Here is an 11934-nt window from a genome sequence, read left to right as displayed (position 1 = left end):
TGCAACAAAATTAGTAATAACATCAAAATCAGTCAAAGTTGCAGTTTATGAGATAATTGAAACTAAAAGAACTGCCTACCAACTTTTTATTAACATATTTTAGTATGGGCGGCTATACGTGCCTCCCGGCGCCAATTTTTTTTTCGTAGAGTTTAGATGTTTTTTATCCCTAAAGAAATTTTTAGGTGTTTATTTGTATCGACCCTAGATCATATATACTTACGAATACAAGTATCCTCTAACAAATATCTAATACAATTCTATACAAGTTGTAAAAATAACGAATTATGTATTAGAAAAGTGTCAGAAGAATGACAAAAAAATGTATACAAATATACAGGGTGTCCCAGAAATAAGTGCAAGTATTTTAAGGGGTGGTAGATCTCGATAAAATAAACATAATTTTCTCTTTGTCGTTTTTCAAATAAGTCCAAATTAACGGAGTTATTTTACTTTGACAATTTCCAAAAAAAAATGATTTTTTGCTAAAATTTTGAGAACCACTGGATCTTTCCTGGATTTTCTTTCTTGTAAATTTAATCTACTACCAATGTTGCCATATTATCAAGAAATATTTTTTTTATAACCAAAAACTAAAAAAAAAATCCAAAATTTTTTTCAAAAAATTCTGATTTTTCAAATTTTTTTTTTGCGAAAAGAAACTCATAGGCGTTTTTTCTGGGGTTGAACTATACTACCAGTTAAAATATTTGTGCTTATATTTCTCTCCATACATACAGGGTGAGTCTTAAATATACGCTATTAAACAGGATACTGGATATTAGGATATTATACAGTATTTAAATTTGAAACGGATTAAATTTAAAATCACATTTTTAACGATAAATACCACATAGTTATACGGTTAAATATTATAAATACTTATCTAATAATGGTGTAATTTAATAATAAATATAGTAATAATAAAACCAGAGCTCCTTGCAATCGAAACTGAATAAAAGTATATGTGAGATTAGTTGTATATGCTGTAGTATTTAGTATTTAGTATGCGTGCATTCACTAATGCATTTTGTCAGACTAGTTATGCAAGGAATTGTTCAAATAAAAAGAATTTGCATTTTGCGGTTTGAACTAATATAATATGCATTTCGTATTTTCTTTGCTGCATACCGGGTTGTTACTGTAATTTGAACGTGGAAGTGTATTATATGGTGACATTTCACTTTGAAGGTTTATTATTTAGATTATATATTAAAAATCAGATCAGTGTCCTTTGAAATGACCAGCGTTGCTTTATTAAAAATTAAAACATAAAAACTTCTATTTAAATGAAAAAGAAAAGTTTCCAGGATAGCACACATGAATTGATTCAGTGGAAAATATTTTTTGAAATAAAGTTTGACCTATTTTTTAAATCTTTTTAAATCATCATACATCTACACGATTTAATTACGATTCGTGATACTTGATTTGTTTTATTAAAGAGTCGTTGTAGTGCAAGCACTTGCATTTTTGGTAAAAAGTAGAATTGAGTTGGTGTTCGACAGTGGTCGCGCTATTAGAACTCTGAATTCAAAAATCGGTTTCTCGAAACCCATTAGAAATAATTGATTGTAGTTTTTTTCAAAAACTTTCTTAATATTTCTGCTATATGTATTTTCTTCGCAAACAGTATGTCAAAATCCTTATAAATAAAAAAGTTACACGATTGCTGAAAATTGCAATGCACTAAACGTAAATGGATGTTTTTTTTTAAATTTTGAATGGAAAAAAATGCCTATCGAATTTTTCTTATTTAATCATCTTGTAAAAAATCCGATCTTCAAAATAAAAACAAATGTTTCAATATCCAAAAGTAGTTGTTGGGTTATCGCGTGTTATGTGTTAAAAAGTCGAGTTTTTATATTATCGCGATTACTGACATTTTCTCGTTATAAAAAAAATGGACACCCTAATGATATCCTTAGAATTCCATCTCAGATGCTCAGAAACATATCTAATGATTTTATCTAGTTGTCTTTTTTGAAAAAAAAGTCGTTTAAAAATCAGCGGTTTGCGATCGTGATTTTACTTGTGATCGTTGATTTTATTGGGAAAGGCGTACCGGCAACGCCGCAACAGCACACGGTCGCATTTCTCTCACTCCGACTTAATAAGATCCCTATGCCACAAATTACCTATAATAGATGCGAAAGAAAGCGACTGCATCGGGAACCGCTCGGCAAACCCCACACGCCTATTGAGTGGTGTAAATACACCAGTCGTTTAGTCCGGAAATCTATGCTGTGTCGTATTCGCTTGCTGGAATGACATAGTGCGTGGTTATATATGTTTCTTTTTAAAAACGGGTGTAGGATTTTTGTTGAACTTTTGAACTGTTATTTCTAAGTTTTGGTAATTTGTATATCTTATTTAAAATGGGATACAAATGTGTTATAAGGAAAAAAAAGATATCTATAGTATAAAAAATTAATTTATTTAACAAAATTTAATTAAAAATGTGACAAAATAGTACCTTTCTATTGGTTCTATCGGACTTTTTTCGACTATATAAATCTATATTTGTAAACTTTAATACATCAAATATTTTCAATCTAATAAATCATTTAATGATGTGAATAAGAGGAAATTTCTCACATGGGTGGTCAAATTCTATAGTTTTCATTATATCAAACAGCCTCTGCGAAATGTTTTCAACTCAAAATTATGTTTGACTACATCAATTAAAAGGGTCTTCAAATACATCAATGTGATATTTGTCTAAAATTTGCAAAAGAATCCAAATCTCTGGATAACTCGAAATTATTTACCCATTTAAAAGCCTTTGATCATGAAAGTGGAAAAATTTGTTCATTTTATTTACTGGAAATGGAAAAAATATTTATATTAAATTTTGATGAGTTTTGAAAACATTCAGAGGCTGTTTGATATAATGAAAACTATAGAATTTGACCACCCATGTGAGAAATTTCCTCTTATTTACATCATTAAATTATTTATTAAATTGAAAATATTTTATGCATTAAAGTTTACAAAAAATAAAGGTTTATATAGTCGAAAAAAGTCCGATAGAACCAATAGAAAAGTAACTATTTTGTCACATCTTTAATTAAATTTTGTTAAATAAATTAATTTTTTATATTATAAATATCTTTTTTTTCCTAATCTCCTACGAACTGATATAATATGACGAGCAATCTATTAAATTACTGTGAGATTATATGCCTCGATAACATATTGGTGCAGATTATTTTCACCCAAACAAATAATAACCCAAACTATACATTGATGCGGATTGTCTATGAACTCTTTCTGAAGGTCCAGAAACCTGAACGCGTAAAGCCGGAGTCTCATGCATCCGAAACCGATGGTACGACATCCGAAATTTGAAGTTATCGTGTGAAATAAAAAAAGCCTGTCACATACATCCGAAAGTTCGTTCCGAAATTTGACAGTTTTAACATTTTTCTGCTGCGCTGAATAGAGATTCACTTGAGATTCATGTCATTTTTATTGGAGAAACACTTATAAAAATAACTTCCTCGCCAAATATCCCGAAATTGCCCACTTCCCACTAAACTTGTTTTTAAAAACAAATGTTTTCAAAAAAAGTGAGGTTAAAAAACACACGATATCGTACAAAAGTTAAACAAAATTTAACTTTATACGACGTCGGATGATTAGTTAAAATTATCGGATAAAAATTGTTGTCAAAATATTTCGACCAATAGGAGCACCGTCGGATCGTCGTGTCATCGGATTTCGGATGCATGAGACTCCGGCTTAATTCGGTGTTCTTTCGCATCTGTTGTAGTTAATTTGTGCCTATGCGATTTACTTCCACACATGTAAGTACCGACCCAAAAGTAACAGTTGCCAGCACGGTATAGAGATTAAGTCATAGAGGTAATAATCATATATGAATCTTTGTTGTATGATTGTTCATAAATAGATAAAAACTTGCAGATAAAGAGGACAGATTAATTAAAAGGCTGTATTTAAACTGCCGTTAAACGGTAGCTTACTAAAATACCGTTAATAGGTATGACGTCGTTGATGTGACGCACTTGACGGCTTTATGAAATATAGGAATTTTATAAGGACTAGCCAACGCTATCCACCCCTCCAAATAACCAACTTAACCAACGCAACTAACCTCGACACTGATAAAAAATATAAAAAACAAATATAAATTAGTAAAAATCAACCAACCCCACCAAATAACCAACTAACCAATGAATTAACACCCTCTAAATAACCACGCTAACCAATCCGCCAAATAACTAAACCAATCCAACCAAAAAGAGTGAAACCAATGCAATAAGATGACGCTTATAAGCAAAAAAAATATAAAAAAGTGATGGGCGGCGTGAGAATTGAACCTCGGACCATTCGCTTACGAAGCGATAGCCTCAGCCACTGACCCACAGGTGCTCTTGCAAAATGCTTAAGGTTAGGCATTACTTTCCGCCGACATGAACGACGTCACAATATCTATTAACGGCATTTTAGGAGGCTACCGTTTAACGGCTGTTTAAGTACAACGTAATTAAAATATGCATACACATTTCTTTGTAGTATTTGTTTAACAATATAATAAATAACAGTAACTTGTTATTTTTTAATAAAAATAACTGTTATTTCAACATAACAGTTTTCCTCACCTCCATTGCAAACAAAAATGGCGAAAATTCCCTAACAAAGATAAATAAGCCTGCTAATCGTTTGCTATGAAACGACAACAGTGAAATAAATAAACTCGAATCATCCTATCCGTGGATTTTGAATGAAATTCAGAACCTCGTGATACGATAGACATTGACCCAGATCAACGGATCTCAGCGCAAGAGAGATTTTTTCTTTCGCAGTTTTATCAATCCGATGGTCTGAATTCTGAACAACGTCTGCATCTAAAGAGCCTTTAATCTATTTTATTGATTGGTATTTAAAAGAGATTTTTCCTCACTGTAGTAAGATCAAAGCAATAAAAGTGCGTCAACACTATCATCGCTCATAAGAGACCTAATCTCACTGGATAGTCAACCAGCCGAAGAAAAAAATAGATACTGGAATACTTTTAATAGGCCGGTATACCACTCAGTTTTTAAACGAAGCCAAACTTGAATTTAACTTCATCCTAACTACCTCTATTATAGTGATATAAAAATATCCTACACTTAATCAGTACAAGGCTCTAGACTAATACTTATCACTTTAAAATGTCACAATAATAACTTCCACTCTAATAGTTCATTGTTTATGGCATTAATTTATTAATATAGGGTATAGCCAACAAATACAATGTTGCTAATGGAAGCAATTTATTATGTTAATATAGAAGATAAGGAAAAATACAGTTGAGATTATTTTGGTATACAGGTTGCTACAAATTCGAGGTACGAGCATTGCTATCTCGGTAATCGTAATAGATACGAACATGTTTCGGGCTCTTTCACAAAAAATAAAATACCCAATTCAAGGATAAAATCTAAAATAGAAGACTATTTTCAGTATATTTATCCAAAAAAAAATAGTTCCATGACATTGAATAATTTTTTATAGGCTCTCAAAATTGCTTTAATTTGAAATAATGCCAATTGATAACGTATGAAAAATACGCCCAATCACATTGCAGAACCGTGCTCGTGCGCCAGCCAACAACTGGCAACATTGCGATTTGATTTGACCAGCACCACCTCAACTCAAGGCCAATCAACATGATATGGGCCTTGTTTATATATTAATAGTTAGTCAATGAGCCTGTATAAGTCGATGCTGCCAACTGGTGGCAGAAATTAAAACGTAAAAAGGGGCGGAGACTATTGAATTTGGCAAAGAAGTAGGGACTAGGAATTCTTCGAATTTAATTCTCGGTAAAGAATAAAAATATCTCTAGTTTGTTGTGCTTCTGCAACACGTTTGTTTAGTTCTTAGTGATCAGTGCATGTTGTGATCAGAAAATTGTGATGAAATGACAGTGTAATAAAAATCCAAACCAGACATTCCATATAGGGAACTTCAAACTTTTGTGCTTGTCGTACTCCTCTATTATTAATTATTTTAAGGTAAGAACTAGAAGTATTATCAAGATATTACATCTAAATCAGTAAAAAGCCTTCGCCGCCAGTCTGCATAGTACTTTATAATGGTTACTTACAATAATCAAAAAATAGGTATTAAAGGGTAGGTATTAACATTATATTGTAGAATGCTTTTTACGAAGAATCAAGCTTTTTACATCAAAAATATCACAGAAAGATATTGACAACATTGACATTTGAAAATATAAGTGGCCTGGATGTAAGTCTTTTTTTAGGTCACAATTGCCCCTCACATACGTCAGAATTTATTATTAAATCCATCTTGTTTAGAATATCCAATATTTTATTGCAGAACTATGCAAAAAAAAGGAATGACGTCTTTACCACAAAGATAATGCCCTATGTAAAGAGAAAGAGTAAAGAAAACTAAACTAAGCGTAAACCTAACTGAAGTTTTCATAAAAGTAATAATACAAAAAATTCCATACTTATGTGGAGAACTTTAGACTCCCTGTATATTAAAAAATTAGTGAAATATTACGTAATCTAACCCGACATTTGTGTGAAAAATGTCTATTTGGAAATAAAACAGGTTTTAAAATACGCGCCAAATAAAGAACTTCTATCTCCGCCATATTGGAAAAGGTTGAATGGCTTTGTGTGGAGGTGGTGGGTCAGCATGGTGGCCCGGCCGCGGCCGTGTTACCGCTTTCCAACATGCCAGGTATGACGTATTAAAAATAAAGTGCGAATTTTTATTCTGGGCTTTTTGTTTTTATTTATTTTCTTAAGAACGACTTCAACTTTTTCAAAAGTGAGATAGCAGAAAATTCTAGAATTAGTTGTTTTATTCAATTATGCTAATTCCAAAATATAGTGAAAGAGCCCATTGGGGCAAAGTTGCGCTTTGAGCGCATGTTCACCAAGATGCCATCAAAAAAGTTTTAAAAATCTCAAGGATTGCTGAGTTTTAGAAAAAAAAAACGGATTTTTTTGAAAATCAATTTTATTTTTCTTGTCGTTACTTTATAGAACATCAAAAAACTAATTGCACATTCTCAGGGGGGGGGGGCTATCTGATAGTATTTTTCGATTTTCAAATTAGCTGATAATTTGTGAGAGACAATACGGACCTGTATTTTTTATTTCAGGTTTTGAAAGAACTCGGTCTCCCCAGTACAATGATTTGCCACACTTATACTTTTTTTGTTTTGGGTACTTTAACAACAACAAAACTATTTAATTATTATTTAAAATAATTTCAAGACCGACTCTGCTTTTTAAAATTATTTAATTTGATTATATTTATCGCAACAATATTGATCAGCGCTATTTGACATTGAATAAGGAAAATCGAGCCAATTGAAAGATTCAAATAAATAATATCCAGGTTAGCAATTTAAAAATATTATTTTTATTTTTTTTATTGTCAATTTGAAATGTCAGTGGACGATGTAATAATATTTTGAAGACATGCGACGCATCACCCGCATCAATGGAAGCTTGGCCGCTGTGCACATCGCGTATCGTGATCGAACTACAATTAATATACAGGGTGGTCCAAACTGTATTCCGGAAACTTCGGCAGCTTATTCTGCAGATAAAAATAAGCAAAAAAGTGCATATAAATGTATGTCCCAAAATGCTTAGTTTCGGAGATACAGTGTTGGGGGTGTAGAAGTTTCATTTTTATTTCGATTTTTTCCAATTAATTGCTGAAGTAAGGTCAATATTTGCATGAAAATTGGTGTGTGAGATTTTATTGATATGAAAAATATGATTTTGATGTCAATCTGACTCATATTTGTGGGCGCCACCTACATGTGTCTTAACTGTTTAGAAGAGTAATAACTTTTTTTGTCCGTACCCGTATAAAATTTGTAAATGAAAAAATATACTTTTCCGTGATATTTTACGTAAAAAATGTCAGTTTCAACTCAAAGATCGTTCTCAAGATATTTAGAATGGATTTAGTCAATAAATGTCATTATTGACAAAAAATAAACATGCATGTTGAGTATACAGGGTAGTAGTATACAAATACGAGGTACCAGCATTGGTATCCCGGAAACCGTAAGAGATACGAAGATGGTTAAATTGGGGCAAAGTTGCGCTTTGGGATGTTCACCAAGATGCCATCAAAAAAGTTTTGAAAATTTCAAGGATTGGTGAGTTTTTTGGGAAAAACGGATTTTTTTGAAAATCAATTTTATTTTTTCCTGTCGTTACTTTTTAGAAAATCGAAAAACTAATTGCACATTCTCATAGCCACTTTATTAGGGCTAACTGATAGCATTTTTGGATTTTTAAATTATCTGATAATTTGTGGGATACAGAGGCCAACTTGATTTTTTTAAATACGGACCTGCATTTTTTATTTCAGATTTTGAAAGAACTCGGTCTCCTGAGTACAATGATATGCCACACTTAATATTTTTTTTGTTTCGGACATTTGAACACAATTTAATTAAACTAATTTCAAGTCCGGCTCTGGTTTTTTAAATATTTAATCTATTCATCGTTACAATATTGATAGGCTTTCAAACTTAACAATGACGTGAGGTAAAACATTGAATACGGAAAATCAAATGCAATAAAATAATATAAAATTATTGGGCATTACTTGAAGTGATATCAATACATTTCAGAGCACAGAATGCATTCGGAAATATAAGAAGATATGTTTAAAGAGCTATAAATCAGATTGAATGAAAAATACATTTGTGCATTAGGGACGGTGATAACCCTTTCGAACCTGTAGAGCATTGGAAACTAGTTTGTAGAAGTTGATTTATTTATAATAACTATGATTAATATTATGCATATTATTAGATCGCACACGGAGATTTCAAATTCACAATAATAAAAGTTAAAAATAATATTTTCAAATTGCTGACCTGGATATTATTTATTTGAATCTTTCAATGGGCTAGATTTTCCTTATTCAATGTTAATTAGCGCTGATCATAGATTTAGGAAGAACAGATATCACATTATGCATTTTAACCCGATCAAACATTCGGAGGTTGAGTACGTACTGTAAAAACCAACTGAGATAGAGAAGGCGACATTGCTACATATCAAATTTGCGCCTATCTACTTAGTTTGATTTGCAGAATAGGTGACTTTAAAACCTTCACCGGATATCAATAAATCTCAATTTCTTAATTAAATTAATAGTTTATTTTTAACTTATTTACTATTAAAGGACATGTTTACTGTTTAATGTGCTGAAAAGTCTAGAACTATTGGCAACGTCGCTGCTAGTCTTCCAGAATGAAATGAGCCGTCCGTCCCACCACCCCTCGCGACGGCCCATGGTCCGTTATAGCGTACTACGTTTAGCTTACGGTGTGTTTGAAGTCGGAATCAAGTCCGAAGTGAACTTTTCAGTGTTTTTCAGTAGTTCTTGTTTTTGCTTAATGTACTTTTGAATCTGCGAATTTTCAATATGGTACGACAGTGTCAAATGTGTGGACAAATAAGCTCAAATTACCCGAATTTGTCTTTTCATAGGTAGGTATTGTTTCCGCCGCGCCGTAATCGTACATAGGCGTCCCACAAGGGAGCCTCTCACAATTAAAATAATTTCTAATTATATTTGTTGAATTTTGATCTCTTAAAAAAAGAACGTAGTAGCCGGTAATTGGATTATAATTCGTCTCAATTACTACCTAACTGATGTAGATCATAACAAATTTGAATATAAACGTTACATTTGAAACTTTATTATAAGCCAGAAAGTGACATTTTTTTCTTAAAATTGCGTCGTATTTTAGTCATTATATACGATATTCTAAAGGAATTTTGCTCAACAAATAAACAAAGGTGTTTACCCGACCTTTTTTACATTTTATTGCTTTATTATATCTGCCCCTTCGGCCTTGTTTAGACAATTTTTACCACCGTACAAATACATCTTCCTAGAGTTATTTGTACGGTGTGTTTAACTTTTTTTAGAATGGGACGAACTGTAAATAATTCTTAGGCTACTAGTTTTATACATACCTATATAGAGAGTGACCCAGGCCTCCAAAAAAGCTTTTTACCTATTACGTTTTTGGTTTTTGATTTTTATTTCTTTTTTTTACATAAGATGGGGGCCATTGTAACGCACATTTTCAAAATATTTTTGTCAACATACAGGGTGATTCAAACCGCAATACATATGCTTAATACAGTTCATGAAGATTAGGACATTTAACTAAAATTTGATTATCTGATGAAGCTACCTTTAAAAGTAATGGATTTGTAAATAAACGTAATAGGTATTCATTATTATGCGACAGAAATCCCATATCTACTGTAGCACACAGATTTTATACTTTTAATGATAAATGCCTTCTATTGCGAGACTAAAAGGCAATTGCCTCGTATCAGAGCCATCATAATACAAGAAAAAGACCGAAAGTCAAATCTTGTCTTATATTTTCAAAAAAAGACACAATTTTCTCATTAAATATTGATTTTAGGTATAGGAAGTTATTAATAATACAAGATTAAACAACTATTACACAGTACTTCACAGGAAGCTATCGATTGCGAACTAACTAAATCGTTACTAATTAGGTACTAATTTTGAAAAGCTCTTTTTAAGAAAAAAAAAAGGTAAAACTAAAACCTAAACTATCATTTGAGATTAAACGGGAAGTTCTAAATAATGTCGCCTATTCTAAACAAGAAAAATTTATTTATAAGGTAAGTTTTATAACATTCCTAATTAAATTTGGGCGAAAAGAATATTTCTGTTTGCTGTAGGTAATTTTCTCAGGGAAAATACGTAAATAAAAATGACTTTTTAAGTCAAAAAAAGTCAAAGGGACAAGTTATTCCAAAAAAGGACTGTCCTTTTCAAAAAAGGACAAGTGGCAACCCTAGGTATTTCTGGAATGGAAATTTAATGGCAAATCTACAACTTTGGTTTGAAAATATGTTCCGGCCACCTATGTTTACAAAAATGTCAAAAATGTGCCTAAATGCCTCCATATTCTGAAAAAAAATTGAAAGAAATGTCACCAACCACAAGCCTAATATAGAACTGTTTCGGAAGCCTGAGTCACCCTGTAAATATTCAAAAGTAACTGAAAGTTTAAATTGAAAATCGACGTTGGAGTGATTTTCGAAAACTATTAACGTTTCAACATAAGTATATGTGGGATATTAATTGTATTATTATATTAGACCTTATAACAAAACTCATCTGACGAAAAAAGTGTTAATGTAGTATATTAATATGGAGTAAAAATTTTACTAATTACTTTACTTTTACTTTACTAATAAAATTCGTTCCAAAAAACGATACGCCACTGGCCATTAGAACAATCGAAATGCGCCTGGTTGCCGGGGTCGGAAATTTTAGACTTCTCTGTCTCTTCTGTCCTTGTTTGACACATTGGAATGTTTGATACACTACCAACGAGTATTTATGAATGAGATGTTCGGTCTATCTTTATAATGTCTTTGGCGCTGATCCATATTGTTGAGATGAATATAATCAGATTAAATAATTTAAAAAACCAGGTTCGGACTTGAAATTATTTTAAATAATAATTAAATAGTTTTGTTATTCTTCAGGTACCTAAAACAAAAAAGTTTCAAGTGTGGCATATCATTGTACTCAGGAGACCGAGTCCTTTCAACTTGGAATAAAAAATGCAGGTCCGTCTTTGAAAAAATTAAGTCGGCCTCTGTATCTCACAAATTATCAGCTAATTTGAAAATATAAAAATACTATCCGATAGCCCTAATAAAGTAGCCATGAGAATGTGCAATTAGTTTTTTGATTTTCTAAAAAGTAACGCCAGGAAAAAATAAAATTGATTTTCAAAAAAGTCCGTTTTTTCCAAAAAACTCAGCAATCCTTGAAATTTTTAAAACTTTTTTGATGGCATCTTGGTTTGGTTTGGAAGAACATTTACTGGTTTGGTACGGA

The sequence above is a fragment of the Sitophilus oryzae genome, unplaced genomic scaffold (genome assembly GCF_002938485.1).
Source record: "Sitophilus oryzae breed Bouriz unplaced genomic scaffold, Soryzae_2.0 scaffold_179_pilon_pilon, whole genome shotgun sequence".
In the NCBI taxonomy this organism is placed as follows: Eukaryota; Metazoa; Arthropoda; class Insecta; order Coleoptera; family Curculionidae; genus Sitophilus; species Sitophilus oryzae.
Note: the sequence above shows the minus strand (reverse complement) of the source record.